The sequence below is a fragment of the Lissotriton vulgaris genome, unplaced genomic scaffold (assembly GCF_964263255.1).
Source record: "Lissotriton vulgaris unplaced genomic scaffold, aLisVul1.2 SCAFFOLD_292, whole genome shotgun sequence".
Classification (NCBI taxonomy): domain Eukaryota; kingdom Metazoa; phylum Chordata; class Amphibia; order Caudata; family Salamandridae; genus Lissotriton; species Lissotriton vulgaris.
In genome coordinates this window covers 1477433-1503716 of record NW_028249215.1, presented here as the reverse complement: position 1 = coordinate 1503716, position 26284 = coordinate 1477433, and positions in this window count along the sequence as shown.

Genomic DNA, 26284 nt, shown 5'->3' with positions numbered 1-26284 from the left:
GCATTGGATGACATCATCAATGATGTCATTTGAGATGTCATCAGTGATGTCATAAATGATTTCATAGAGCATGTTAACAGTAACGTGGTATGTGAGTTCATAAGCAGTGCATTTTGGGGAAAGAGTTATAGTTAGTGCTTCTAACTATTACTGGTGAATGTCTTTGTTTTTTAGTTCAAAATGTTCATATTGTCACTGATAAATTCACCTAACTATAACGTTACTTTAACCTTTGTTTTTTTTAGTGAATTTCTAAGGTTTGTAAAAAAACATATATTTTCATCCACCTTATTAAAAAACGACTGTAACCTTTGTTTTTTATCAGTGTATTTCTAGAGGTTTTAAAATTATTTTTCTTAAGTATATGTATGGTAGAATAACTTATAATATATCTTGTGTGCAGACATTATTCTGAAAGGGAATTGCTTTTGTATTGTAACATAACAGGAAAGGGTGCACGCTTTGCATTATGTTTGAATATAAAAAAAGAGTAATACGACAATATTTGTGAAGAGTTTGTCTATCTTAGTTCTTCTGCCTCTTAAATAGAGAAATTTTACCAGGAAGTTCATTAATATTGCATTAGTATACTTTTCATAGCCTTTGTATGTGTTTTCACATCAAAGTCATAATTATAATTCAGATAGAGTATTATGTTTGTTGAATATTGTATAGTATTAAGTTTCATTATATAAATAATTTTTTTAAGTGTGATTACTCACTAGAGTTCTATATTTTGTTTTAATCTACTGTTTGGTGTTCTTTATCCTGTCATTAAAATATGTTGGTAATATTCTTTTTTTTAAATAGATGTCGAACACACAATCCCCTGCATGAACACCTAGGGGGATGTACCTCCAGGTTGACACTCACGTACGTTTGGGATTAAGTTAAGAACAGTGTTTTCCTGTAATTCTGAACAAAGTAACAGATTACAGAAGTTGATTATATTAGTAAAATTGATTATGATTTGTTCCATTGAATATATAAAGCAAAAATACCAGCTCAGCCATTTAGTCACCCAAAAAATCATTGGTGTGGCAATTCTTTGAAGTGAGGCAAGTTGCCAAGAAAGTTTCTGCGAAGTACGTTACCTGTAAACTTTGTAGTAAAGAGTTCAAGAGGGGAAGCATAAATAAAGAATATAGCATGAGTACCACAGGGATGTGGAGACACCCGAGGTCAATGCATCCATAAACACTTGCCTGCACAGAGTTGGCTCGTGCTGCTGAGCTAGACAACTCTACAGTGGCTTCAAAATCATTTGCTCCAGAAGATACTGTGCCTGGATAGGTTCAATCGGCCTGCTTCACAGAACTAACTTAAGACAAAAACCTTACTACATTTGGTATTCACAGAATGCACTTACTACTTTTGGTATTCAGAGAATGAATTTACAACTACTAACTTTACGTCTGCACTCGGGCCGGAGATTCCGGCCCGGAGGTGGGACTTCCGGCAAAGCAGGTCTGTCAAGAAGAAGCTTATCCAAGAGCACAAGAGCCCCCCTGGGCAGTAGTCTATTTTTAAAAGATTTTGTAAGTTTTTACCTTTTAGTTTTTAAGGGGATGCTCTTGGTGTTCGTTTAACACTTCAAGGTTATGTTTTTGTCATGTATATATATATATATATATATATATATATATATATATATATATATATCAAAACAGTACAAAAAATGTTGGAAAACACAAAAAAAGTTATATTTGTTGAAAACTGCTAAGAAAAACAGTTCTTTTCAGAGCTACCCTATAGTTTCATGATATATCTTGTTTGTACTATGTTTCACTTTTTTCCCTTCTCCAAGGTTCTCGTGAGAGCAAGGAAGGCAATCCAGTCCAAGGGGGTAGTGTTTCCTAGTTTACTCTAGAGAGCCTCTCGCAAGAGCTTACTTTTTATAAATGGACTTTGGATTTACACTGAATATATCCTGGTGTGGTATGTATGATGTTTATACACCAGAATAGTAACAATGTGTTTAGTTTAATGAAATGCAATCTATTACATAATTGTGGGGAAAAATGAATCATTTAGATTTATGAAAAAAACACTGTTTTATCTGCATGAGATGAACATTGGGACATAGCACGCAATGATACTCATTTATTTGTTTTACGTTAATGTATTAATATTAGAAAATGTTTGATTGCTGCTCGTTTTATATTCCCACAAGTGTCTTGTGAGATTATAAAACTTTTTTAGAGCAAACAAATTATACTTTTTCTTTATTACAGAACGTATGCCTTATATTCCCCACTTGTAGGGTGTTGAACTAAAGTAGACTCTCAAATGAGACCTTTTCACAGTATAACAGCAGTGCACAGTAAGGTGTAAGGAGGCACTGGGATCACACTGACTCCACTCAACAACCTAAAAACCATGTATAGTAGAATACGGGGAGAGACTGACCTCTCCAGTGAGACCTTGCATAAAGGTAACCAGTATGTAGAGTAGGTTGTAAAGAGACACTGCCTCTCCACACACACCTTTTCCCAGACTCAGAAGTATGCATATTAGGGTAGGGAAGGTACACACCTCACCTGTAAAACCGTAGTATTCCACAGTAAGTATAACAAGTACAGGTGTCTCTCCAGGAAAATTACCATATATATTAGGGTGTGGGAATGAATTTGACTGTCCAGTCACAGCTCTCCCAGGATGACAGAAATATACAACAGTGTGTAGGGAAACATTTTCCGCTCCACTAACACCTGTCTTCAGACAAACATGGCTATGCAGTACGGTGTTGGCAAGGAATGGCCTCTCTGTTGACACCTCTCCCTGGACCAACAGGGATATGCAGTGGTGTCTGGGAAGGGAGTGACCAATCCACTCAGGTGTCTGTAGTAGGCTATGAGAAAAATGTATCTTTCTTCTCATACCGCTTCTCATGCTGACAGGAATGCATAGTAGACTGTGGGAAGAAAGTGCCCTGTGTGCTAACACGTCTTTCCTGCATGATAAGTCTTCCTAGTACAGTGTGGGTAGAGACTGGCCCTTTCACTGTGACCTGTGTCTTGGAGGATGGGTGTGCAAATTAGGCTGTGAAAACGAGCTTAACTCTCTGGTCACAGCTCTTCCCACAATGACAGATGTACAAGTAAGGCGTGGGGATAAAATTACCTCTGTGCTGAGAAGTTTGTCTTGCATACCAACTATAGAGACTATTATGTTTAAACACACTGCCCTGTCAGCCGAGACATCTCCCCAGAGTAATATATGTACAAAGTAAGCTGTGGGTAGTAGGGTATAGAAATGGAGTATCCTCTCTGCTCAGAACTATGTCTTGGTTGATTGGTGTGGATAGTGGAGTGTGGGGACACTCACCTTTCTCTCAGACCTCGCCCCATGGGGACAATGAGGCATAGAAGGGTGTGCCCGGGACAGACTACTCCTCTAAAACTTCTCTCCAGAGTCACACGCATATATGGTAACATGTACAAAAGAACTGTCCTCTCCATAATCACATCCCCACCAGCTGATAGCAATGCGTAATGGAGGCGCTGGCCTCTGTGCCAAAACCTCTCTCTTGTATGGGATGTCTGTATACTACAGTGAGCATAAGGACTGATTTCTCTAGTGAGACCTCACTGTTGCATGAGACGTCACCATACTTGAGTATTCAAATAATTGCCTTCTCTATTAACAATTCTCTGTAGCATAAAAGATATGCATAGTACCATATAGATATATATACATGCAGCAGCACTTCTGCACTCCCTGAAGATGGAACTATCAGTTTTAGTCAACATTACAATACTGTAACAAAATTCAGATCTATAACATCTATTAAGCAAACAAATCAGAAGTAACTGTAAACTTTTTTATTACAAATAAACTATTTAACACCAGAGCTTTTCATGTGCTTTCACATCTTTCAACCTGGATACCATGTGCCTATTCAGGTACTCACTGCTGAACAAGACAATAATCCTGTTTATCTTAACAAAGCTAATTTTTACTGTTTGTATAAGCAGATAATTATTTCCTCGGAGACAAGTAGACCTATACAGCACACGCTTGTGCATGGTCACAACTGTCCCCTTATGCAGTACAAACATTATCACTTCTCTAATTAATGCTTTGTTTCTCAATTTCCACAGAGTAATTATTTCCTGTTTTTTCAAGAGTGCATAAAACTTCTTTTTCTCCTCCATATATTTTCTCAGTTTTCTTGTTCACAACTTCTGTTTGCCATTTTGCTCATACAAAAAGAAAAAATAACCAAAAAAACTCTAAAAGTCAATCTTCACTATATTCTGTAAAGGTTTCTACATCTTTTACTCACAACCACGTTTATATCTAGTGTACAACTAACTAGCTATTCCTTTCTCAAGAAACCTTCCACACCCTCACCCAGGGCATTTTTTTCACAAACAACTATAATATGCCATCAAAACTGATTTCATAAAAGTTTATAAAGTAACAACTTCCTCTAGAGGCACATTTACTAACACTGAGCACGGTGTTTCACTCTAGAAATAGCATTATGAACACTCAAACATGTCATAGGACTAAAGTGTATGTACAGTGAGGTTCATAAAAAGACGGGATTGTATGAACACATTCAGCATTCTTTATTTTATAATTTTGGAAACACTGCCTCCTTTACTAACAAGTATATAGAGTTGGAACACTTCATTTTTCAACACCTCTCCAAAGCCATATTAAGAGATCTAAAAGTCCCTAGACTGCTTTTCACTCTGTAAACATACTGTAAAATAGGTTTACCAACATTAGTACACTTACTGACACTTCACAACAAAGTTTATAATATATATTATTAAATACCTGAACTTGAAGTTCTTTCTTAAATGCTGATGAAGACCCCAATCTCTTTCAGGTCCACATAAATTCACTTCTGCTGAGCACAACTTAAACAGACTTTCTCCTCCTCCAAAGCTCCAAGGACAAACTCAGCTATCTCTGGTTCTGTACCCAATCACACCACAGCATTTATTCAACTATGTAATAAGAATGATAACTATTGGTTGAATCTTGGCCCTTTTTTTTTTACTTCTCACCATACGATCTTGCAAGACTCTTGTGGGATCATAAAACACCCCATGACAGGCCGAGAAAATTTCCATGCGGGTTTCTTGAGATGCCCGCGGCATCAAATGAGCTTCATGCAGCAAGCTTCACTCCCTGAAGCTTGCATTCTACTCTTGCAAGACTCTTGCGAGATTGCAAAAGTATCGTAGGGAAATAGTACAATATGGGAGAAACTACCTCTCCAATGAAAACCCTCTCTTGCATAATGAGTGAGCATAAAATGGCGTAAAGAGGTACTGCCCTCTACTTTCAAACCTCTTTGTCGTATGATAGGTATGAATAGTAGAGTGTGTGTAGAGACTGGCCTCCCCTTTGGAACTTCTCTCACAGATGACAGGTGTACATTGTAGGGTGTAGGAAGAGATTGGCCTCTTCGTTCTGACCTCGCTGTCAGATGATGGGTGTGCAAACTAGTGTGTGTGGATGGACTTGTGAGACTCTGGTGGGATCATAAAACACCTCATGACAGGCCGAGAAAAGTTCCATATGGGTTTCTCGAGATGCCCGCGGAATCAAATGAGCTTCATGCAGCAAGCTTCACTACCTGAAGCTTGCATTCTACTCTTGCAAGACTCTTGCGAGATTGCAAAAGTATCGTAGGGAAATAGTACAATATGGGAGGAACTATGTCTCCAATGAGAACCCTCTCTTGCATAATGAGTGAGCATAAAATGGTGTAAGGAGGGACTGCCCTCTTCTTTCATATCTCTCTCTCGTATGACAGGTATGAATAGTAGAGGGTGTGTAGGGACTGGCCTCTCCTTTGGGACTTCTCTCACAGATGACAGGTGTGCATAGTAGGGTGTAGGAAGAGTGTAGGCCGGCCTGCTCAAACCTCTCTCTTGGATGACGGATGTGTGTAGTATGGTGTGGGGAGGGACTGGGCTCTCCTTTCAGACCTTTCTCTCAGATGATGGGTATGCATAGTATGGTATATAGAGGGACTGGCATCTCTGCTGAGACCACTTTTTGTAATGATGGGTGTACGTAGTAGGGTGTGGGGAGGACTTGTCTTTCCTTTCAGACCTCTCTCTCAGGTGACAGGTGTGCATAGTAGGGTGTAGAGAGGGACTGGCCTGTCTGTTCAGACCTCTCTCTTGGATGACGGTTGTGTGTAGTAGGGTGTGGGGAGGCACAATCCTCTCCTTTCAGACCCTCCTCTCAGGTGACAGGTGGGCATAGCAAGGTGCAGAGAGGGACTGGCCTGTCCACTCAGACCTCTCTCGGATGATGGGTGTGTGTTGTATTGTACCGGAAGGACTTGCCTCTCCTTTCAAACCCCTCTCTCAAATGACGGGTCTGGATAGTAGGATATATGGAGGGACTGGCCTCTCTGCTGAGACCTCTCTCTGCAATGAGGGGAGTGTGTAGCAGGGCGTGGGGAGGGACTACCCTCTACTGTCATACCTAGCTCTAAGATGACTGGTGTGAGTAGTAGGTTGTGTGGAGGGACGGTTCTCTCTGCTAAGACCTCTCTCTGTAAAGATGGGTGTGCATAGTAGGGTGTGGAGAGAGACTGGCTTCTCCTTTCACCCCTATCTCTCAGGTGACAAGTGTGCCTAGTAGAGTGTGGATAAGCCTTAACTCTACTTATTACTCTTCCCAAGCCATTGGGCATAAATAGCAGTCTCCAGTAAGACTCTTTCCCACAGTAACAAGTGTGCACAGCAGTGTATTTAAACATCACCTACTCCTTCCTACTTTTCACGATCCCGCAAGAGTCTTGCAAGATCTTAACTTTAAAAAAAATAAGAATTAACTATTTACTCATTACAGTACTTATCTCTTACAAACTTCCTCTCAAATCCAAGCACCACAAAATGCATTTCTACTAATAGAGTATACTGAGAACTCATCTACTCCTTTTACTATTCATTATCCCATGAGAGTCCCTTGAGATCGTAAAATTTGGTTAAAAACCATACACATTTACTATCTTCATAGTAGTTATCCCTTAGATACCTCCTCTCGATATCTAAGGGGACAGCATGCCTTTCTGCTGCCCCTTTATAAAGCGTTTTTACTTCATTTCCACAACACCTCTAATTTTTCGCAGTAAACAGTGATGGTGGCCATTTCATTTCTAACATTCCAACAGCCAACAAAATAGAGTGCTCCCTCTCATTGGAGACTCCTGCTCCTGCAAGAGCATGAAGGCTCACAGGAAAAATGGGCCTCTCGACTAATCACAGTGCTCCATTTTTTATTTTGCGCCCTCGCGGGAGGCTCACAGGACTCTCGTAAGCCCACCTACCAAAGTATACAGTTATTTTCATCCTTAATTTCTCAAAAACTACAGAACAGATTTACACCGATTCACAAACAGGCCCAATCTGCGGACCAAGATCTAGCTTCCTGCCAAATTTGGTGTAATTTTGTTCACCAGTTTTTGCTATAACTCTCCCTAAAGAAGTCTATCGAAAACCTTTTTTTCTCAGCCCCGCTTGACAGATCACCCCGAAACTTTCCAGGAAGGAGCTGAGGTTGATGAATGTTTGTTTTGCATGGTTTCAGGAACATTCTTCAAACTATAACTACCTAGTGGCGACTGCTGCTTGGTAATATATACATATATATATATATATATATATATATATATATATATATATATATATATATATACATACACACATATATATATATCCAAACAGCTGGAAAAATGGACTGCCGTCTTACGGGTGAGGGGTCCGTTGGAGGAACAAGCCAAACCTCCTTGGGTAATATCCAACTACCACTCTGGTGCGTTCGATCACCAAACAGAGAGACAGACTCTTTTGTTGATTTAAGCCACTGCCAGCCGCAGTAACCTATTTATTCATCCATAGAAAGTGCAATAAATCAAACAAATGACGTGTTTCGGCCAACGAGGTGGCCTTGCTCACATTTGAGCAAGGACAGCAGTGGCTTAAATCAACAAAAGAGTCTGTCTCTCTGTTTGGTGATCGAACGCACCAGAATGGTAGTTGGACAAATATATATATATATATTTTTCCCTATATTTTTTTTTCCCAGCAAAACGAAGAATACGCGGCACACACCTTGGTCGTTTCAGCTCTTTATTCAGACAAAAGCTCTCCTTGCCCTACGCATTTTGACCTTCTTGTTCTTGGTCACGGTAGTATACACAGTCCCTTGTCTATTTTCACTATTCATTCTCAGTATCCTCGGTTGCCCATTATGAGGCCTTGTGGTACTAGTAGTTCATGTTTTCAATTAACTTTATCAAACGTAATCTTAATGCATACAACATATATACAACAACATCCTGTCAGATTAGGATGCTTCATTTTAGGGCTTCGGTTTACTCATATATATATAAACAAGGTCTTGCCGTAATACAATCTTAATTAATCAACGTGTCACTTCTATAGTAGATGCACCGGACTCATTTCACTGTCACAGGTAGTATTCGAATCTGAAAATATTACCAGAATTGCGGCACAATTTTTAGCCAATACTCATTTAACCTCTTCTGGACTACAAGTCAATTTGATATAGGCGGAGTGCCTATTACTATTTTTTTTGCATTCTCACCCCACGCCCAGTGCAACGTTCGTTTCTCAAAACATTATGAGAATTATGGCACAATAACTTAGTAGTTTTCTGTTCTACCTGTTATAGAGTTAGTGTCAATTTAAAATAGGCTAAGTGCCTGTTAATATTATTCTACATTTAGGCCCCGCTCCATCATCATCAATCCCTGTTGGGACTTTTTGATGTAGATAAAATATTGTGCTTTAAAGAAAAAAAAGAACTACTGGTACATTCATAAACAATAATTTTCAGTCCTTTTTAATGTTCCCATGGATTCAGATTAGATTCTCAGTTATCATTCTATCAATTGGCATTTGTCCAATTATTACTGTCCGTATTGTACCAAAAGGAGTTGTCATTATATATATATATATATATATGACGTACCAGTTACCTCCCAAAAGAAGAACTCAGAGGCCAGAGGGAGTTCAGGGCAGACAGCTCATTTATTTCTCAGATTCCCAGTGGCGGCGTATGCATTTCGGCTTTAATAGCCTCCTCAGCGCCCAAACACCGTGACATGTCCTCCCGAATAGCTCCTTTCTGCCAAAATACTTTGCAGCGCTAAATCTCCTCCCCCTTAAGTGATCGACACACCCACTGCAGCTCGTGTAGAATGTTGAACCACTGGTCCCAGAATGCATTGTAGCAGGCATTTCGGGCGGGTGGCGTGGAGGAGTGAGTCTAACTGTAGGTTCGCGCTGGCAAGCAGGTAGGTGTGGAAGGCGCGCAGTCTTGGAATCACTGAAAGTTCACGGCCGTTGCCCTTGGTCCCTCGTGCCGCTACAGCCAGAGGTAACACACTCACGGTCCACTGGGCAGAGGCAGTCAATGCGGACTGGGATCCCAGATAGGTGAAATACCTATTCTCCCCAATGGTGCTGTGTGTCTTCTGGCGGTCACTGGAGCTTTCGATCCCTCGAAAGTCTGTAAGCTGCAAGCAGCGTGGTGTCCAACTTTGCTCCAGGACAGCTTCGTGTAGCAGGGCCATCTGTTCTGCGTCGTTGGCTGGCGCAGTTTACATGACGTACCAGTTACCTCCCAAAAGAAGAACTCAGAGGCCAGAGGGAGTTCAGGGCAGACAGCTCATTTATTTCTCAGATTCCCAGTGGCGGCGTATGCATTTCGGCTTTAATAGCCTCCTCAGCGCCCAAACACCGTGACATGTCCTCCCGAATAGCTCCTTTCTGCCAAAATACTTTGCAGCGCTAAATCTCCTCCCCCTTAAGTGATCGACACACCCACTGCAGCTCGTGTAGAATGTTGAACCACTGGTCCCAGAATGCATTGTAGCAGGCATTTCGGGCGGGTGGCGTGGAGGAGTGAGTCTAACTGTAGGTTCGCGCTGGCAAGCAGGTAGGTGTGGAAGGCGCGCAGTCTTGGAATCACTGAAAGTTCACGGCCGCTGCCCTTGGTCCCTCGTGCCGCTACAGCCAGAGGTAACACACTCACGGTCCACTGGGCAGAGGCAGTCAATGCGGACTGGGATCCCAGATAGGTGAAATACCTATTCTCCCCAATGGTGCTGTGTGTCTTCTGGCGGTCACTGGAGCTTTCGATCCCTCGAAAGTCTGTAAGCTGCAAGCAGCGTGGTGTCCAACTTTGCTCCAGGACAGCTTCGTGTAGCAGGGCCATCTGTTCTGCGTCGTTGGCTGGCGCAGTTTACATGACGTACCAGTTACCTCCCAAAAGAAGAACTCAGAGGCCAGAGGGAGTTCAGGGCAGACAGCTCATTTATTTCTCAGATTCCCAGTGGCGGCGTATGCATTTCGGCTTTAATAGCCTCCTCAGCGCCCAAACACCGTGACATGTCCTCCCGAATAGCTCCTTTCTGCCAAAATACTTTGCAGCGCTAAATCTCCTCCCCCTTAAGTGATCGACACACCCACTGCAGCTCGTGTAGAATGTTGAACCACTGGTCCCAGAATGCATTGTAGCAGGCATTTCGGGCGGGTGGCGTGGAGGAGTGAGTCTAACTGTAGGTTCGCGCTGGCAAGCAGGTAGGTGTGGAAGGCGCGCAGTCTTGGAATCACTGAAAGTTCACGGCCGTTGCCCTTGGTCCCTCGTGCCGCTACAGCCAGAGGTAACACACTCACGGTCCACTGGGCAGAGGCAGTCAATGCGGACTGGGATCCCAGATAGGTGAAATACCTATTCTCCCCAATGGTGCTGTGTGTCTTCTGGCGGTCACTGGAGCTTTCGATCCCTCGAAAGTCTGTAAGCTGCAAGCAGCGTGGTGTCCAACTTTGCTCCAGGACAGCTTCGTGTAGCAGGGCCATCTGTTCTGCGTCGTTGGCTGGCGCAGTTTACATGACGTACCAGTTACCTCCCAAAAGAAGAACTCAGAGGCCAGAGGGAGTTCAGGGCAGACAGCTCATTTATTTCTCAGATTCCCAGTGGCGGCGTATGCATTTCGGCTTTAATAGCCTCCTCAGCGCCCAAACACCGTGACATGTCCTCCCGAATAGCTCCTTTCTGCCAAAATACTTTGCAGCGCTAAATCTCCTCCCCCTTAAGTGATCGACACACCCACTGCAGCTCGTGTAGAATGTTGAACCACTGGTCCCAGAATGCATTGTAGCAGGCATTTCGGGCGGGTGGCGTGGAGGAGTGAGTCTAACTGTAGGTTCGCGCTGGCAAGCAGGTAGGTGTGGAAGGTGCGCAGTCTTGGAATCACTGAAAGTTCACGGCCGTTGCCCTTGGTCCCTCGTGCCGCTACAGCCAGAGGTAACACACTCACGGTCCACTGGGCAGAGGCAGTCAATGCGGACTGGGATCCCAGATAGGTGAAATACCTATTCTCCCCAATGGTGCTGTGTGTCTTCTGGCGGTCACTGGAGCTTTCGATCCCTCGAAAGTCTGTAAGCTGCAAGCAGCGTGGTGTCCAACTTTGCTCCAGGACAGCTTCGTGTAGCAGGGCCATCTGTTCTGCGTCGTTGGCTGGCGCAGTTTACATGACGTACCAGTTACCTCCCAAAAGAAGAACTCAGAGGCCAGAGGGAGTTCAGGGCAGACAGCTCATTAATTTCTCAGATTCCCAGTGGCGGCGTATGCATTTCGGCTTTAATAGCCTCCTCAGCGCCCAAACACCGTGACATGTCCTCCCGAATAGCTCCTTTCTGCCAAAATACTTTGCAGCGCTAAATCTCCTCCCCCTTAAGTGATCGACACACCCACTGCAGCTCGTGTAGAATGTTGAACCACTGGTCCCAGAATGCATTGTAGCAGGCATTTCGGGCGGGTGGCGTGGAGGAGTGAGTCTAACTGTAGGTTCGCGCTGGCAAGCAGGTAGGTGTGGAAGGCGCGCAGTCTTGGAATCACTGAAAGTTCACGGCCGTTGCCCTTGGTCCCTCGTGCCGCTACAGCCAGAGGTAACACACTCACGGTCCACTGGGCAGAGGCAGTCAATGCGGACTGGGATCCCAGATAGGTGAAATACCTATTCTCCCCAATGGTGCTGTGTGTCTTCTGGCGGTCACTGGAGCTTTCGATCCCTCGAAAGTCTGTAAGCTGCAAGCAGCGTGGTGTCCAACTTTGCTCCAGGACAGCTTCGTGTAGCAGGGCCATCTGTTCTGCGTCGTTGGCTGGCGCAGTTTACATGACGTACCAGTTACCTCCCAAAAGAAGAACTCAGAGGCCAGAGGGAGTTCAGGGCAGACAGCTCATTTATATATATATATATATATATATATATATATATATATATATAATATAAATATATCTATCTATATCTATACTAATATAATAAAGAGAGAAGGGGAGAAGGCTAAAACTTACCTGCTACTGACGCTGAAACGCTGAACCAGCGAGGAGCATTTTCTTGGGGTCGCAGGTCACCTGGAGAGAAGCCGCCACCGCCGAGAGTCATTTGCATACAATCTACACGCGCCGCCGCTCCGGGACATCAATTCCCGGCAGCCTACGCGGCGGCGCGCTTTCCACCGACGCCAGGGCGCCAGGAGGCGCACAAAAGCGCCGGAGACACCCGCTTCGTGGGACGCGAGCGGGACGCCCGGACGAAGCCCGGACAAAGGGCGGGCCGTCTGAGGCCGTCCGAGGTTGGCCACGGTTGGGTTGGGCCTGGGACTTTGCCTCTTATTACATCATCTCCAACGCACGAGGCAGACCAGGCTTACTAAGCGCCAGGTAATCTTTTACCCCACTATTTGTAGCACTTGCTTTTGTCTCAAGAGGATTATTGTTGTCAAATGCCTGCAAAAAAGCAACCCACACCTTCTAATACAATGGAGAACTATCTTGTACAAGTTGTGGCAAAAATCAACACTGATAGAAGGACCTCACTGGGTCTGGAATCACCTCTACAATCACCACTGGTAGTTATTGAGAACGAGGATTCATTCACCTTGCTAAATAATAGCCTCCACGGCGGGGCACATGCCTCCCTCCAGGATTCAAATTGCATTCAGCCTAGCGGCATTGTTGCTAATACAGAAGAAAATAGTGACACAGAGGCACCATCTGTGCTTTCCGTAAATAGCGAGTCTGCTATTTCTACTGCTCCCCCCATCCCCGCACCTAGGGTTTCAGGGGGTAAAAGGAAAGCCATACAAAAGAGAGGAGGCTTAAGGTCATCTAAAAACAAAGTCGCGTCGCCACCTAGGAAATCTATCGATGATGACGAAGAGGACTTGAATGGGGAAACTTATGTGACTCTTTCCGACGATTTATTGCAAAAACTTTGTTGTCTGATGGATACAAAAATTAAAGGGATGGTAAAACCCCTGATCAGTAAAATCGACAAATTAACTGCAGAGGTAAGCAAATTGGAGGGTCTATTGGGAAAAACTTTGGGGGAGGTGAGAAAACTACCAGAAGTCATCTCAACTTGTGTCCAGCCTCTGATGAGTGAAATTCAATCTAACCACTCTAACGGACCGACTTCTGTTGTTACACAAAACCCCCCGTTGCCTTTACTGGCAAACTCATCTGATAGGCCTCCCGGAGACGTTTCATCTGTCTTACCCCATGGGGAATCAAATACCACGAAAGGAGCATCAGAGCTCGTCGTTGAAGCCTCACCATTAGTTCTTGTTCTTGCTAATGTACCCAAATTAGCCCCCGGTGATGTTGAGTCGACCGCGTCATTACTCAATAAATCGTTATCATGGTTAACTAATAACATGGCCATAACACCATGGGGCAAGGAGCAACTCGCGGAAGAACTGGTGAATGCACGAAGGGTCGAGTGGATTGGCAACAGGGCAAAAAAATTCAAGGGGGATTGCGTTGTACTTAACTTCTCTGACCCCGAGGTCCTGCCAAATATTTTACCAAATCTCCACCCGCCCCAGAAAAGATTTACCGCTATTGTTCCTTTGACTTTAGATTTCTTTTATCCTAGGAAAGGTAGAGGTCCTAATTGCAGCACTCTCAGAACAAAATGGAACGTTGTAACCAAGAGGGGCAGCAAGAACTCTGATCTTGCTGAGTGGGGTCTAGGAGTGGAAAACAGATTCGCTGCACTCTCCAACCTAGACGCTTGTGACTGACTACCATGCACCTCTACCATCGTGTCGCAAGTTCCTATGGCTGCAAACAATACAGTGGTTTCGAGTTGTTTTAAACCATTACAGGATGTGTCAGGCACTACTGTACCTAGAGCTGGTGTAGCTATTGCAAAACCTAATGTATCTGGCAATGTTGATCTATTGTTAACAGGGTCGGACCATTGCACTTGTTCTATAGCAGCAAATACAACCGGGAATTTATTGTCTTGGAATATTGCGGGGCTTTGTTCTAAATTGGATTGTGGTATATGGTTTGGTTTTGTCAGCCAATACGATGTCTGCATTTTCCAAGAAACCTGGGCTGTAGATCCTGTATTTGCGCTTGGTTATTTGAATTTTTACCTCCCAGCTACTAAGGGTCCTAAAGGGCGACCGATGGGGGGACTTACGATATGGGTGCGCCAGGCTCTCATGATTGATGTGAGTAATATCGAGCTTCACCAAAAGGACATTCAGCTTATTCGATTAAAGGGTAGCTCATCTACCCCCATGGACATTTATAATATATATGCCAGGGGGGGAAATGTAAGAAAATCTGAGGTCCTTTTGTCTTTGTATAATTTAATAGAAACTCACTCATCAGGGAATAATATATTAATAGCCGGCGACCTAAATCGCACTTTTGAGCCTTTAGACACTTGTGATGTACAATTGGGTATGGAAGAAGACACCCTATGGGATATCCCCGCTCTCACTACAGTCCCAATAACTCGTTGGACTGAGGACATCCTTGGCCTAAATGCTATGTGTTTTGAACACGGGTTAAGGGCCTTGAATGGCCGGACAAAGTCTGACAGAATACCAGCCATGACTTTTAACAACGGAAGAAATAAGAGCCGTATTGACTACGTAATATGCAGTATGTCTCTATGGCCAAAGGTCATTGATATGGTTGTGTTGGAAAGGTTAGAGAGCGATCATGACCCCTTATGTGTCCTTCATAACTGGTGGAAGTCTGATGTCGTTTTAAATACCTGTGCAGAACCTCTCCCGCCATTGATTATACCCACTAATGATATGCGAAGGCTGAGGTGGACCAGTGTTAAAACTGACCTGCTAGCTCTGGAAAAAATAAACATGGCAACTGACAAGGCCACTGTGGCCCTTGAGTGTGTGGTCGGGTTACCCCCTACCCAAAACATAGTTACTCAGGTCCACAACGACCTTTTCAAAGAAATACAATGCCACTTTTTAAAACCGATTAATAATAAAAAGCCAGGGAAACTTAGGCCAGCCAAATGGTATAACCAAGACTGTAAGGGGGCCAGGGCCCGTTTATGGGCCGCGATTAAAAATAAAAACACGGAGGCCACCAGGATGGCTAGGGCACAATATAAATCATCCATAGCAAAGGCTAAAAAAGATTGGGATGAAGCCCACTGGAATATGTTACAGAGTGCCAGTGACCAAAATAACTCTAGGTTATTTTGGCATATAGTTAAATGGGGCCACGACAGGATTGAAGACGCCTCCACAAATAACGTCCCCCAGGATGCCTGGGTTAAATTTTTTAGTGAACAATATGCTTCGAGCGACCTGGCTACGGATAGCGTATGCGAACCCCATGCCACGACGGAAGCTGACACCTTTACGCAGCATGAAATTATAATGGCACTCAAATCTGTCCATCATGGTCGTGCTCCTGGCATTGACGGTGTACCTGCAGACGTCTTCTTAAACGATACTGCAAGGTGGTCTAAATATATTCATCTGTTAATTAATCACATTGCCAGAGGTGCAGATATCCCTGTAACATGGAGGGGTGCCGTCATAATCCCGATATATAAGAAAGGGGATCGCGCTCTGCCTAGCAATTACCGTCCGATTAGTTTGATCGATACTGTCCAAAAGATAGTTGGTCGTGTAATTGTTAATAGGCTGCTTGATTGGGTTGAGGATAACAACATCTTATCCCCCTACCAGGCTGGCTTTCGCAGGGCAACCAGCACTGTGGACCAAGTCTTCCGTCTTCAGCTGATTCAGTGGAGGACCGTGGTGCTAGGCGGAGGCAGCCTGTATGCAGCATTTGTTGATTTGCGGGCTGCCTTCGACCTGGTTCCAAGGACAAAACTGTGGGAAGTTCTTGTGACACTTGGGGTCCCCGGGGAATTGTTGTCCTTAATCATGCGGTTGCATGAGGGCAATTATGCCAAAATTCGCTGGGGTGGGTATGGTAATGACACCGTTGAATTCCCAGTTGAGCGTGGGGTTAGGCAGGGTTGTTCAATGGCGCCTACTCTGTTCACTCTTTAGGTTTCGCTGGGGGGCGGAGCCGTTAGGCTCCTCCTCCAGCGAAATCTGTAGTTTCTAGTATGGGTGACTTGAAGACGCCTCTCTGCTTCATTGGCTAGCTCCATAAATGGAGGCTAGCCATTGGAACAGAGAGGCGTCCGTCAAAGCCGGACCAGACACGGGGGCGTTCCCGAGATTCTTTGGCTTTTGCCGACGTCACGCGACGCCGGGAACGCCCCCGTGTCTGGTCCGGCCGGCCCGTGCTTGCTGCTGGCACAGATTCAGGGGTGAAACGAGGCCCGCGGTGTTTCCCTGCGCCCAGGATCCCCCCTGTCGATCTGCTGGTTAGAAACGGTCTAACCGCGACCTGGGGCCCCGAAAATCTATTGCCGCCAAATCACCGTCGCGGCCCGGGGCCAGAAACACCCTCTGCAAGCTGTGTTCGTGACCGGGAGCTGCGGTAGCTGAGATCAAAGCCGCCGCGCTCCCATTGGCCACAGGAGTCGAGCCCCCTCACTGACGCCGCGACGGGATTGGCCCGTGCGCCGTCGCGTCACTACTGAAGCTGTGCAGGGATTGGCCGCTCAAGGTTCGTCATCGTGGGTTGCCCCGGGAGCCGCACTGCCGTTGGCTGACTCCCGGGTGGTTGTGAGGGCTCGCCTGCAAAGCAGCGACCTGATTGGGCCATCGGCGGAGGAGCTGCACCTGAAGCACGACGAAGAGCCTCCCGGAGGAGACCCATCCCCGCCGAGGAGACCGTGAGTGCCCCTGTGCCCCCGGCCTGCCGTCCCAACTGCCGAGTGCCTGCATAACTCCCCCGCCGCTCGTAGGATTGTCGAGAGCGGGCGGGAGAGCAACCGGGACCGGCCGGGGCAAGGAGCGAGTGTGCTCTGTTAGGCGCGGGGCGCCTAAAGTCCTCTTCATTTTGCTCACTATAAAGGATAAATCTGCAATTAGGCATTTTCATATGAGACCGTGAGTGCCCCTGTGCCCCCGGCCTGCCGTCCCAACTGCCGAGTGCCTGCATAACTCCCCCGCCGCTCGTAGGATTGTCGAGAGCGGGCGGGAGAGCAACCGGGACCGGCCGGGGCAAGGAGCGAGTGTGCTCTGTTAGGCGCGTGGCGCCTAAAGTCCTCTTCATTTTGCTCACTATAAAGGATAAATCTGCAATTAGGCATTTTCATATGAGACCGTGAGTGCCCCTGTGCCCCCGGCCTGCCGTCCCAACTGCCGAGTGCCTGCATAACTCCCCCGCCGCTCGTAGGATTGTCGAGAGCGGGCGGGAGAGCAACCGGGACCGGCCGGGGCAAGGAGCGAGTGTGCTCTGTTAGGCGCGGGGCGCCTAAAGTCCTCTTCATTTTGCTCACTATAAAGGATAAATCTGCAATTAGGCATTTTCATATATTCATAATTCTAACAATTGCAAAATAGGGGAGATCACAAGTTCCCCTTTGCTGGTGTCTACTAAATGAGCTAAATGTGGATACTGACGCTCTGGAAAAGCAGACAGGTGGCCCATGTGATAGTCTAGAATGGGACATTTAAGAAGGTTTGGGGCGCATTCCTCATTCACATGAAGTGTTCTGAGTCGGCAGGATTTTTCCTTCAGCTCTTGTCATGGATTTTATTAAGGACGTCATGCTTTTAAAAGGCTTCTTCATGAATTTGAGGAAGGGCGGATGATGTTTCCTGTTCTGCAGCCGACCAGAGAGTCCACCATTTTTAAAGGATTGTGGAAACATCAAGTTTGGCGGGTTGGGACTTGGAGAACTGCTCCTGTCGTGTTCTGTTGCCCCAAGGAAAGACAGGACGCGATGATAAGTGACAAGCCTTCTTTTATTGCATTGGCGCTCAGCTCACATGTCTCCTGACCTCTTGCCTCGAGGTCCAGCCCTGTAGTGTCTCCTGTCCCTTCCTGTGCCCTCCCCTCATCGGAAGCGGTGTCCGATGTCCTCTGGCCTCTGCCCTTTGCCCCAGGGTCCTAGTTTCCCTGGCCCAGTCATGACATCTCCTTTACAATGGTCTGTGACTGCTCGGATCACCTTGATTCTGTTCTTAATTAACACGGGAGAACACAATACTAGAAATTACTGGAGAAGAAAAAGACGTGTGTACCACAAGGCTGGAGAGTTTGTGAGGAGAACCATCATTAGGCATCAAGTTCCTTCAGGACGTAGTGGCAAATATATGTAATATATTGTTATGACTCCGTGAAGCTTCGGGAGCCCCGGACGCCGCCTCGCCCTTTATAACAGAGCCGCTGTGCACCCGCCTTCATAAAAAATGGGGTATACATAGCTGGCGAATGCTTTTCCCTCGCAGCTGAGGTAAGGGGAAAAATGCTTTTAGATATATGTAGGTTGTGTGCGTGCTGGCAGTTTTAAGTGTGTTTATGTAAGAGTGTAAATGAGTAGGCAGAGTGTGTGTTTGTATATGTATAAATATGTATGTGTAAGTGAAGGTCAAGTGGAATGTAATTGCACTTCCGCTACCCCAGGCTCGCATCGGATAGGCTGAGCCTGCCTCCGTGTCTGCAGCATCCTGGCCGGCCGCCTTCTTCTCCGCTCCCGAGGCTGGCCCCTTCAGCCCCCGGACTACACAAGGACCCTCACCCCTCTCTTCATGCCACCTCCTGCGGCCCCCGCCTCCATTCTCCCCAGCCGCGCTTTGTCCTGCGCCCCGCTTCAGCCACCGGACTGCACGAGGACCCCCACCCCTCTCTTAACGCCACCTCCTGTGGCCCCCGCCTCCGTCCTCCCCAGCCACGCTGTGTCCTGCGGGCACCAAGGCCGGGGGTCTCAGCAGCACCTCTGCTGCGCTTCTTTCACTCAAAGCACCTGGACCCTCCTCTTCCTCGGCAGGCCCCGGCTGCACAACCTTGTGCCTCACGCGAGCTCAGGCTAGCGCCTTGACCTCCTCCTCTACCTGACCAGGCGCTGTGTGCGAGTCAGGGGAGGCGCGCTGGACCGTCCTTCCCTAAGGGCTGCGGATCTCCCAGAAGTGTGGCCCAGTCCATGCATGAGGGGTGTCATCTTACTGTACAGAGGACCCCCCGTCTGAGTTATGTGCGTCTCCGTGCACAGAAGACCCTGGTCACCCCTCCTCTCCTCCTGTTGTGATGACTGTGGATTCCCCTGACCTGTGGTCATTACATCGTCTGCTCCCTGGTTTGTGGTTTCAGCGGACCTCCGAGGACTCTGTGCTCCGTGACATTTAACTCATGCTTTGAGAACGGGGTTTTCCTGGCTCCGAAGACTGTGGGTTCCTCTCTACAGAGGACAGCAGGCCCCCCTTCTATCGGGACTATGGATTTTCCTGCACTGAGGTCCGTGGACATGCTGCTCTGAGGGAGGTGGACCAGTTGTTGTGTTGTCATCGGACCACCTGCGGTGAGGACTGTGGACTCTCAGCTATAGGGTCTGCGAATCCCCTACTTTAAGGTCTGTCGGGTCCCGTTTTAAGGACAGTGCATCGGCACGCTTTGAGGACTGTGGGCCCGTCCCCTCCGGTCTGTGGACTCCTGCTTTCATAGGGTAACCAGCCCGTGCTATGAGGACAGTGGATCACTCTACCCTATGGACTCTGGTGTGCCCCACGCGGTGGGTGGTGCACCCTTGCTCTGAGGTCTGTGGCTGTCTCCTATGAGGGTTGTGGACTCCTGGCTCGGGGGGCTGAAGACTCGCTCCGTCTGCCCTGGCTTTGGGGTCTGTACATCGCGGTGCTTCAAGATTGTTTTGCTTCCTGTGGGGGAGGTGGAGGGGGGGATGCTGTTTAATATATTGACAGTCTCACTTTAGGTCTCTCCATACCCTGCAGCGGGAGTCCACATTAGCTGCCATGCACCAGCTCTCCATCTCTCCTTGAAGGCAGCAAGCTGTGCTCCTGGCTATGAACCCAGCATCCCTCCTTATGTGGACAGCGAGCTATGTTCCAAACTCCTCTTTGGCCCTGCGTTGTCCTCTGCCTCTCCTCTCTGCCTCAGCGTTGTCACCTGCCTCTCCTCTCTGCCCTTGCGTTGTCACCTGCCTCTCCTCTCTGCCCCTGCGTTGTGTCCTGCCTCTCCTCTCTGCCCCTGCGTAGTCACCTGCCTCTCCTCTCTGCCCCAGTGTTGTCACCTGCCTCTCCTCTCTGCCCTTGCATTGTCGCCTGCCTCTCCTCTCTGCCCCTGCGTTGTGTCCTGCCTCTCCTCTCTGTCCCTGCGTTGTGTCCTGCCTCTCCTCTCTGTCCCTGCGTTGTGTCCTGCCTCTCCTCTCTGCCCCTGCGTTGTTTCCTGCCTCTCCTCTCCGCCCCTGCCTCTCCTCTCCTGCGTTGTATCCTGCCTCTCCTCTCCTCTCTGCAGTGTGTCCTGCCTCTCCTCTCTGCCCCTGCGTTTTCCTGCCTCTCCTCTCTTCTCTGCAATTGCGTTGTGTCCTGCCTCTCCTCTCCTCTCTTCCCGTGCGTTGTGTCCTGCCTCTCCTCTCTGCGTTGTGTCCTGCCTCTCCTCTCTGCCCCTGCGTTGTGTCCTGCCGCTCCTCTCTGCCCCTGCCTTGTCACCTGCCGCTCCTCTCTGCCCCATGTCCTGCCGCTCCTCTCTGCCCCTGCGTTGTGTCCTGCCGCTCCTCTCTGCCCCTGCGTTGTCACCTGCCTCTCCTCTTTGCCCCTGCGTTGTGTCCTGCCTCTCCTCTCTGCCCCTGCGTTGTCCTGCCTCTCCTCTCTGCCCCTGCGTTGTAGAAGACCTGGCACATGTTACTTGAGGCACACTGGAGTGGTGGTGTTAAAGACAGGGGCACTGCTTTCAGAGTCTTTGGCTCCTAAGGGGGACCCCAATCACCTACCAGCTCTTTCACAGGAGCACAACATTTCCATGCTCCCCCCATCTGACCAAAGCTTCCATTCCAGACGACAGACCCCGGTATCTCACAGAGGATCACACAACACCACATACATAAGACCACACACACACCACACAAACACCCCACACACACTCACCAGGCACACAACCACACACACACACACACACACACACACACCCAGCCGTCAGTGCACACTTTCAACAGGCACACACAACACCAGTCGTCACTGCACGCTTTCGCCAGGAACACCAACACACACCCACACACACACCACCAGCTGTCAGTGCACGCTTTCACTAAGCACATACAATACCAGCCGTCATTGCACGCTTTCACCAGGCACACACACCACCAGACGTTTGTGCACGCTTTCACCAGGCACACACACCACCAGTTGTCAGTGCACGCTTCCACCAGGCACACACACCTCCAGCCGGCAGTGCACGCTTCCACCAGGCGCACACACCACCAGCCATCAGTGCACAATTTCTACAGGCACACACACCACCAGCGATCAGTACACACATCAATTGTTAATGCATCCACAATTAACTATTGGAGCATCGCAGTATGGCACACTTTACTTTTAAACATTTTCATCTAAAGCGCAGCATGCCACCATTGCTACAATTCCAATCATACCCACATAATTCTACTACACACCACATGCATACACTCCATAACACATGGCGAAAAGACATTGCCATTTACAATGCCACTCTTCTGTTATCTCTCTCTTCTGCCTTCTTAGTCTCGACTGCCCTCCCTTTTCCACCTCTTTCTTTCACCTTCCTGTCCTCCATCTCCCTCTTTCTCCTCCTCTAGCCCTCCTTCTCCTTTCCGCCCTCCCTCTCTTACCTGCCGCCCTCTCCTTTCTGCCTTTCTCACACTTTCCTACCTTCCCTCATGCCCTCACACTCCTTTATGCCCTCCCTCTCTCCTGCGTCTATTCCTTCCCTCCTGCCCTCCCTCTCTATCCTGCACTCGCTTCCTTTTGAGCTTTCTTACTCCTGGCCTCTTTCATCCCTTCCCTCTCTCTGCAAATAATTGCATTATAAATGCACTCCAGATTTCTGTGTAAAGTAAAACACATCAACGTTTTACACATAATTCAATGAAGATACAAAACACCATTTATCAAAAGCTCAAACTTTAACAAAGGGAGTGCAGAGTAGGGAGTGCATAGAGCAGGGGGAGTGCAGAGTGCATAGAGTGCAGAGTGCGTGCAGAGTGCATAGAGGGTGCAAAGTGCATAGGCAGTGCAGAGTACATAGGGAATGCAGAGTCCAGAGAGAGTGCATAAAGAGTGCATACAAAGTGCATAGGGAATGTATACAAAGTGCAGAGTGCATAGGGAATGCAGAGTGCATAGGGAGTGAATAAGGAGTGCAGAGTGCATAAGGAGTGCAGAGAGAGAGTGCATAAAAAGTGCAGAATGTATAGAGAGTGCAGAGTGCATAAGGAGTGCAAAGTGCATAGAGAGTGCATAGGTAATGCAGAGTGCATAGGGAGTGCAAAGTGCAGAGAGAGTACATAGGGAGTGCAGAGTGTATAGAGAGTGCAAAGTGCATAGGAAGTGCAGAGTGCATAAGGAATGCAGAGAGTGCATAGGGAGTGCAGAGTGCATAAGAAGTGCAGAGTGCACAGTGCATAGACAGTGCACAGTGCATAGGTAATGCAGAATGCATACAGAGTGCATAGGGAGTGCAGAGTGCGTAGGGAGTGCAGAGTGCGTAGGGAGTGCAGAGTGCGTAGGGAGTGCAGAGTGCATAGGGAGTGCAGAGTGCATAGGGAGTGCAGAGTGCATAGACAGTGCAGAGTGCATAGGGAGTGCACTCTGCACTCTTTAGGCACTCTGCACTCTCTATGCACTCTGCACTCTCTATGCAAAGTGCTGCATAGGGAGTGCATGATAAGTGCAGAGTGCATAGGGAGTGCAGAGTGCATAGGAAGTGTGGAGTGCATACAAAGTGCACAGTGCATACAGAGTGCTGCATAAAAAGTGCAGAGTGCATAGGAAGTGGAGCGTGCAGGGTGCATATAGAGTACAGAGTGCATACAGAGTGCTGCATAGGGAGTGCAGAGTGCACAGGGAGTGCATATGAAATGCAGAGTGCATAAGAAATGCAGAGTGCATAAAGAGTACTAGGGAGTGCTAGAGAGTGCCAAGTGACTGCAAAAAAAAAGGTAATGGCAATGTAAATGACAATGCCATTTACTTATCTGTTTTCGAAACAAAAACATAAATACAAATTTTGGCATATACAATGCCAATAACTCTAACTTTTCCAAAGGCGAAACCATTGCATTGTAAATGCTTGTTATTAATGGTGTGGTTTCTTCAATGCAGTCCCAGGCAGTGGATGCTCCTTCTCTTGCAGGTGAAAAAGTTCCAATTTTAATGTTCGCCGATGATACTTTAATTTTATCAAAAACACCAGCTGGGTTGCAAAAAGCATTGGCAATATTTGATGATTTCTGTGTAGCCCACGGACTGGAGGTAAATGGGTCCAAGACAAAACTCATGGCCTTCAATCCTCACAGAAATTTTAAATCTAATATCTCGTTGGGTGGTTGTTGGACAGGCCACATGAAGGGCCGCTCTCCCCCGGCTCAACCAGGCCCGAGCCCAGTCACGCAAGTACCACACACCACCATTGCACGTCCTCCTTCCCCTCAGGGACCCCTGCCCTCGAACATGTTAACCTCGTGGGTCCGATCCTCTGCCGGCCCATGCGCCCAGCCCGGGCCGCCATCTTGGACACTTCACCACGAGGCCGCCTGGCCCCCGATCGACCTCAACCCTGGGCCTAGCCCGGCCTCAGACATTCCGGCACCACCCTCCACCCAGGAGGTGAGCGGGCTACTTGGCAAGTCAATGGGAGAAAGAGGTGCCGATGGCTCTCCCCCGCCCAGTGCCGCTCGCCCATCGCCTCCCCGGGCGCTGGCTCCACCCCCCTGCTGGGTGTCTGGACTCCCTCATCCCGGACCTCCCGACCTCCAAGTGCGAGGGTCCGGACATCAAAGCACACCAGCCCTATAACTGGGGCAGCTCCAGAGCAGGAAGGCAGTTGTATCTTGGAGTCGAGAGACGTAAAGAGGAACTCATCCTGGACGGACTACTGGCGCTGCCGTAGCTCTGTCCTGTGCACCATCGTCCTGCCTGTTGGCGCTGCCACAGCCGTCGTAACCTTCATCTTTCATCGTCGTCGGGATCTGCTGGCGTGGCCGCGGACCGTTGTAACCGTCATCTTTCACCGGGACCTGCAGGCTCCGCCGCGGACCGTCGTCCTTCCTTCATCCATCTCGGGACCTGCTTGGCTCCTCCACGGCCCGATCATCAGAACGCCGAGCTCGAGGATTGAGAGCTATTTGTACTCATTGGTAACTAAGACTGTCCCGCTACCCTTTTCCTCAGCCCGAGATCAGAACCGAGGGGACCCCTGAGTCCAGACCTCCTTGTATCATACCATCGTAACCTAAGAATTGCATATAAAGTCTCGTTAACCTTCAACCTTGTGTGGTGTCCGTCTGTGGGGGGGAAGCTACTTGTCTGTACAGTCGTTGGAGACGGCTCTCCCTGGAGACCTCTCCCCGTAATCTCGGCCGACCCTCCCGGTCCGTCTAACAGTGGTCGTACCCTGGAGGTCGTTAAATCCTTCACCTACCTAGGGATACATATTTCCAACGATAACAGGTGGCGGTCTCACCTTAATATCGCCACATTAAGGTACAAGCAAATAGCCGGCACAATCATTAAAGAGCAAAGGAAATCGTTCACTAAGCCCATCAAACCACCTCTGATAATCCATGAGGCAAAAGCAATAGGGTCTGCCCTGTATGGTGCGGAACTATGGGGGTATGAAAACCTTCAGGAGCTCCAAACCTCAGAAAATAAATTTTACAGGAATCTGATAGGCGTCCCTCAGAGCAGCCCGCAATTGCCCCTAAGATATGAATTAGGCAGGAGAGCAATTTCTGATAAGGCAAAACTACGTCCGATTTTATATTGGCGTAGGCTTTGGACCACGCCAGAGCTCTCTCACTATGCAAATGGGTTTAAAGACGTTGTCAAAATTGACTGCTACAACAAAATTAAATGGTTTAAATCATTGAAGACCGCCATGTTCGATATAGGACTTAACGCTCTTTGGGTTGACCCAGCTGGGGCCCTATTCCCTTCCAAATCCACTATAAAAAGTATCTACTGGGAACATGTTGTTAATAAAAGTATGCTTAGTTTAAATGGTGGGTCTATGACCACCTGCTACTTAGAGACCAAGTTGTACCCAATTTATGAAATGTACTGGGATTACATATTAAAGCCCATGGACAGGAAACTGCTTTTCCAATTGAGGGTTGGTTCTTTGCCTTTATCCAACTTAACATCTAAATGGAAAGCAGGGGGCGAGTCAACATGTCCTGCATGTGGGGTAGGTAATGAGACTCTTGGTCACTTTTTGTTCTCTTGTTCAAGGTACTCTATTCCTAGGAGAGTTTGGTTGGCTCCAATGTGTAGGAACCTAGGTACAAAAAATAGCATGGTAGCATTGCGGATTTTAAGAACTACATCTGCTAACTGGATTATTATTGCCGTTGCAAAGTACCTGGGGTGGGCTTGGGTTATAAGACAGAGAGCGATTAGAGGGCAATAACCCATTCTGTTGTTTACAGGAATTGTTAGTACACGTCTATTCTCTGTAATAATTTATGATATATCCAGAGACTGCTAGGCCATAGTCTATTCTCTGGAAAAAATGATTATTTGGTCAGAGACTGCTAGACTTGTATCTATCTTTTATCTTTTATAACATATCTAATTTTAATGTATCATCGGCTAGAAATTTTATGATATCTCTTTTTTTTAAAAAAAATTGTTTATCTATGATCACTATTTTGGCACTTTTTCATATCAATCCTGCTTTTGATAATTCTCTTCCTATGTACTGTGTTTTTTATCAATTGTGTGCTTAAGTCTAATATGACGCTGCAAATTTAATTGTTTTTTATTATATGTATGTTTGTCTGCTTTTATGAGTAATACTCGAAATAAAGCACTTTGAAATTGAAAATTGATATATATATATATATATATATATATAT